Here is a 6,427-nt window from a genome sequence, read left to right on the forward strand (position 1 = left end):
GACCTTGCGGTACTGCTGTTGTCGCTCTGTATCCCAATCTTCTATCTCCTGAACCGCTTCAGGTGACACAGTTCCCATCTCCAAGTCTACAGGTAACTTGCCAGGTCTTGCTCGCATCAGGTAAGCAGGGCTGCAGTTGGTCGAGTTTACTGGGATATGGTTATACAGGTCTACCAGATCTGGTAACTTCTCCGGCCATTGATTTCTTTCTTCCAGAGGTAGAGTCTTGAGCATATTAATGACCACATGGTTCATCTTCTCGCACAATCCATTGGTTTGGGGGTGGTACGGTGTTGTTCTGATTTTCTTACAACCGTACATGTTACAGAACTCTTGGAACACTTTTGCCTCGAATGCAGGACCTTGATCAGTCAGTACCCTTTCAGGGTAACCGTGAGGTCGACAAAAGTAGGCCTGAAATGCTCTCGCTGCTGTTCTGGCTGTCTGGTCCTTCACGGGCACTACTACCAGGAAATGAGAGTAATGGTCCACAATGGTGAGGGCGTAAACATAGCCTAACCGGCTCGGTGTCAACTTCACGTGGTCCAGGGCCACCAACTCTAGGGGCTGCTTCGTGACAATTGGCTGTAGGGGGGACCTCTGGCTGGCACCATCTTTCCGCCTCAGGTTACACGGACCACAGTCTCGGCACCACTTCTCGACTGTGTGTTTCTCATGTGCACCCAGTAGAACCAATCACGGAGTAGAGTCTCCAACTTCTTCCACCCGAAGTGTCCTGCTTTATCATGGTAAGCTGCTAGGACCATTGGAGCATCCCTTTGTGGGACCACTATCTGCCAGACGAGTTCATTCATTCGCCAGTTGACATATCTCTTGCATAGCTTGCCTTGGTAGGTGAACAGTCGTCCCCTCTCCTTCCACAGCTGCTGGGCTTCTTCTGGAGCATCTGGGCCAAGATGGGTCTCAGCTTGTGCTAGCTTTTCTTTGACCAATCACACGGCCGGGTCACCGTTCTGTGTTTCTTCCCAATTATGGTGGAGTAATGGGTTGACCGAGACCTCGTGCTGGCTCGAGCGCTTCTCTCCTACAGCATGCGCACACTGGGAAACACCTTGGTGATGGAAAGCCGGTAACTCTATATCTTCGAGTTCATCCAGGTCTTCTCCAGATTCGGGTAAGTGAGGCATTCTGGACAGCGCATCAGCATTGTTATTCTTCTTGCCAGCCCGGTACTTGATGGTAAAGTCAAAGTTAGACAGCCGGGCCATCCATCGCTGCTCCAACGCACCTAGCTTGGCTGTTGCCAGATGTGTCAACGGATTGTTGTCCGTGAAGATGGTGAACTTGGCCGACGCCAGATAGTGCTTGAAGCGTTCAGTCACTGCCCAAACAATAGCGAGGAACTCCAGTTTGAAGGAACTGTAGTGTTCTGGATTCCTTTCTGTGGGACGAAGCTTCCTGCTGGCGTAAGCTATCACCTTCTCTTTGCCTCCCTGCACCTGGGACAGAACTGCTCCCAGGCCCACGTTGCTGGCGTCTGTATACAGTACAAACGGCTGGCTGTAGTCAGGGTAGACCAGAATTTCTTCTCCCGTGAGAGCCCCTTTCAGCCGGACAAAAGACGTTTCTATTTGGCTGTTCCATTCAAATGGAGGGCTCTGCTTCTTAGCCTGCTTTGGCTGGCCCACCAGGAGATCTTGAAGAGGCGCTGCTATCTTGGTGAAACCATCAATGAACCTTCGGTAGTAGCCCACCAGCCCAAGGAACTGCCGCACCTCCTTTACCCTGGTGGGTCTCGGCCAGTCCTTGATTACTGTGACTTTCTCTGGATCAGGTGCCACACCTTCTGCGCTGACCACATGACCCAAGTACTGTACCTTTGGCTTCAAGAGGTGACATTTGGACGGCTTTATCTTCAGGCCATACTCCGACAGGGACTCGAACACTTCTGCTAAGTGCCTCAAGTGGTCTTCATAAGTCTTGGAGTAGACTATGACGTCATCCAGGTACAACAGCACGGTTTCAAAGTTGTGATGGCCCAAGCAGCACTCCATCAGCCTTTGGAATGTCCCTGGGGCGTTGCAGAGCCCGAATGGCATACAGTTGAACTCGCAGAGACCCATTGGTGTCGTGAATGCAGTCTTCTCCTTGTCCGCCTCTGCCATGGGAACCTGCCAATACCCACTGGTGAGATCCAAGGTGGAGAAATAGTTAGCTGACTTTAAGGCTGTTAGTGACTCCTCTATTCTGGGTAGTGGATAGGCATCTTTATGTGTAATGCGGTTAATTTGCCTGTAATCTACACACATTCTCATTGTACCATCTTTTTTCTTTACTAGCACTAGTGGAGCTGCCCAGGGGCTACAACTATCTCTGATAACCCCAGCCTCCTTCATTTCCCGTAACATTTCTTTGGCACGCTGATACTGTGCGGGGGGCACAGGGCGGTATCTCTCTGTAATGGGATGATGATCACCCATGGGGATTTGATGTTTAACCCCTTTTACCTGCCCAAAATCTAGGGGGTGTTTGCTGAAGACCCGCTCGTACTCCTGTACCACCCGGTAAACCCCATGCTTTTGGTGTGAGGGGGTGGAGTCGGTGCCCACATGTAATTTTTGGCACCAGTCCTCCAGCTGTCCCTTGGAGCCATTGTCTTCCGCCTGGTCGGACGGGATCAAGGGTTCCACTGCTTTAATGGTATTGTTGCTGACAGTGTACAGTTTTGCTACAGTGGCGTACCGGGGCAATTTAGCTTCCTCCTCCCCACAATTCAGGACACGGACGGGCACTCTTCCCTTGCGGACGTCTGCTACCCCTCTGGCTATCAGGACTCCAGGCCTACTGTCTGAATACACCGGTTCTACCAAGGCTGGGTAATCCTGACCCTTGAGGCCTATTGCTGCCCGACACCATATCAACATTTCACTTCTTGGGGGTATTGCAATGGGGAGGGGATCACTTACCCTCACACTGCCAATTTCTCCTCCGGCCAGCTCTACCTGCTGCCTCCTCATCAGGGCTCTGATCTCCCTCTGTAGGGCACGCTGCTGCCCGGAGCTGGCAGTTTCAGACACCTGCTGCAACAAAATTATCACTTCGGCAATACAATTTTCTATCACATTTGTACCAATGGTTAGCAGTGGGTCAGATTCTTTGCGATCAATGTCTACAATTATCATCCCCTGACATGGCAATTCTACCCGCCCCACTTTAATGGTTACTTCCTTGTACCCAATTTGAGGTAAGGGCTGACCATTACTGGCCACAATTGTTAAATCATCATCTGGGCCATGGTCAATGTCTGAATCAGCCCAATATCTTTTGTACAGTTTATAAGGGATGGTTGTTACCTGGGACCCCGTATCCAGGAGGGCATTCAAAGGGATCCCATCCAGCACAATAGGAAGGACCGCTCGTCCTCCCACATACTTGCTGCGGCTGGGGGTTGAGCCGGGCTTCCTTACACCTGGTGGTTGGCTCCTGGCCCCAGGCTCGGCCCATTTAAAGGACAGTATCTTGCAATGTGGCCCGCCTGGCTGCAGCGGCGGCAGATCGGTTGTCCCGTTGAATCATACTGGTCTGTGTCTTTTCCTCGGGTCGGCGGAATCCTCCTCTGTCGCATCCATGGGACGTCATCTGGGCTGGAGGCCAACTCGATTCTTGCAGGCGATGGGGTCACTTGTAGAGACTGCACGGTCTTGGCAAGGGCAGCTACAGTCTTGGTCAGCTCCTGGACCTGCTGTCTGAGCTCTGCAGCGGGATCCTAATCCAGGGACTGCGCCTCAGCCCCTGCAGCGGCTCGTGTTGCAGGCACCACCCCGGGGTACGTGATAGCAAGAGGCCGGAGGGGTACTGGGTCATTCGGTGTAGATTCTCTCAGTACCCGGATGGCCTGGTCCTTAAACTTTGCAAAGTCCAGAGCAGGGTTCTGTAGGACCATGATACGCAGCTGGGTCCTGTGGGCATCTGACAGGAGCCCCTCTATGAACTGCTCAGTTAGGAGTTTGTCTCCTTCTCGTACACTCTCTGGGTCCACCTGTTTAATTGCTTTCAGGGCCTCCTGCAAGTTTAAGGCATAGTCTCTTATGCTGTCTGTGGCCCGCTGCTTACACCCAAAGAATCTCATCTTTATTTCTGCTGCGGTGCGGGTGTCAAAAGTACTCTTCAGCTTGGCCAGTATCTGGGTTGCTGTCCCTTTATCTGTATCAGGCCAGGACTTCGCTTCACGCTGGGCCGCGCCGGCTAGCTGCCCCATTAATATGCCCACCTTCTGGCTCTCAGTCAGCGGATACACCCGGAATAAGCTGTGCAGGCTTTCTCTGAAGTCACTCAAGGTATGGGACTCCCCGGAGTACTGCGGCAGCCATTCTGCTCCCGGGATGTACGGCATTGTGATCGGCATTACCGGCGCCACAGCGAGGGCTGGGGCGACGGCGACTGGGATTGCTTCGGCCGGTGCTGTGGCGCCTCGGGCTATGGCAGCCACCTGCTCTTCCTCCGAGTCGGACATCTTCCTCCCCCTTAGTGAACCTCACCAGGCTCCGTTCACTTTTCAAAATCTCTTCCGGGTAGCGCGGGGTTAACGACCCTCCGCTCTGATGGCGTGCTCCCTTCACGCTCTTTTTCGGGCACGCCCCCCTTCTTCCTGCACTCAGCGAGGCTAATGGCGGCGGCGGCGGTTTTCAAACAGCAACACAGTCTTTTAGGCACAGTTTTTGCAGGCGCACAGTACCCGGTGGGAGCGGGCACGAAATCCTGTTCGTGACGCCAAAAGTTGACTCGCCCACCCCAGGGCTATGGGACACCCGGTGCCGGGCCGGACTAGTCCGGGGGTCGTCAGTGGTGGCGGGGCCCGACTCCGTGGCCCTGGTGGGTGTCAGTTTTATATGTGGCTTGGTTAATAAAGTTTGTGTTCATGACGCCACCTGTGGTTTGCGGCTATTAAGCCGCCGCTGCTGTGTGAGGCCTCCGGGGTGATGATATAGCAGCAATGGTGATACTGCTCCCCACAGGTGGAGCGGTGCCCCAGGGACACTGTTGGTGCTCGTGAGAGTCTATGGTGTGGTGTGGAAAACACGGTGCAGGGCCGACAGGCGATGAAAGAAACAGGCACAAACAACAGTCTCTTTACCTTCTCTTTTACTTCACAAACGGTTAGTCCTGGGAGACCGTTACAGGTGGTAGAGGGCTCCGGCCGGCCTGGAAGTAACGGAGATGTTATTTTGGCCAGTTGAGTATGAGGCCTACTCCTGTTCTTTTCCTTGCTGTGATAGGACCCTGCTCTCTGGATTTAGCAATGGCCCTCTTGCTGCTGGGACCGGTGGTACATCCCTTTCCCTCTGTGGCAGGCTGCACAGGCCCTCTCTGGTGCTTCTCTGCTGGAGTCCACACCGGGCCCTGATGATGCAGCTGTACCTTCGGGCTGTTTATGGGCCAGGTGCTTGCAGCTCTCCTGCCCTTCGGATTCGGCTACCAGGGAGTATTTTAGGCCCTGGTGGCCACAGACTCCGATGTCCGAGTCCCTTCTGTGCCTCTCTGCTCCTCCTGCTTCACTGGGCCAAGCTGCTCCAGCTCTAGGCCCCAGTTCCACAGGACAGCACACTCTGCGTCTGCTTGCTATCACTTCTCTCTACAGACTGAACACTAACTCCTCCCTCAGGCCAGACTTAGGGAATGCTCCCTGGAACTCCAGGTTCAGAGCTCCCCCTACTGGTCTGAGGGAGAACTGCGTTGGATGTTACACTTACTGGCCAATAGACCTCCCAATTACCTCCAGGCTCAGCATTAACCCTTTGGAGGGGCAATGCTGTTGTGGCGACCAGGTCCGGGGGCGCCACATGACCAGCGGAACCGTAAGGGATCGGGACAGGGTAGTGGCCCGCCGGAACCGAACCGGGGAGCCAACTGGATACCGGAGCACTAGGCAGGGTACTCAGACCCCGAACTAGGCTACAAGCCACCACCATAGTCAAATCAACTGATTGCGGTTTGGACCTCAGGGGTTCATTCCCACCTAAGTCCCGATTGAAGGCAACAGCCCAACCCGTCCGGATAGTAGCCACCGCCAGAGGCTAGAGATCCAAGGGCCAGCGTCTGCGGGCAAACGGGCTCCTACGACACATACACGCCGGGGAGTGGGCTACCAGTGCCCAGGCACGGTAGCCAAAATCACATACAGGTGCAGGAGAAAGGCGGACATTACCAACCTATCTGGAGAAACTGCAGCCGGCTGCAGGCCCCGTTTGTCACCCCGTTTGGTTTACCAGTGACTCTGTGTGGTTTAATCGTGAGTACACCAGTGCCATCAGGCACCGCACCGCGCTGCACCGCAATACTGCCCTTGCACCCCAGCACTCACTACCGGGCCCCGGGACCAACATCCCCTAGCCACGGAGGGGTCAACACCTAACTGCGCCCCTACACCGCTCCCGGGATTCCCCGCACCTTTACCGCAGCGGTGGTG

Source organism: Anomaloglossus baeobatrachus, chromosome 7 (genome assembly GCF_048569485.1).
Source record: "Anomaloglossus baeobatrachus isolate aAnoBae1 chromosome 7, aAnoBae1.hap1, whole genome shotgun sequence".
NCBI lineage: Eukaryota > Metazoa > Chordata > Amphibia > Anura > Aromobatidae > Anomaloglossus > Anomaloglossus baeobatrachus.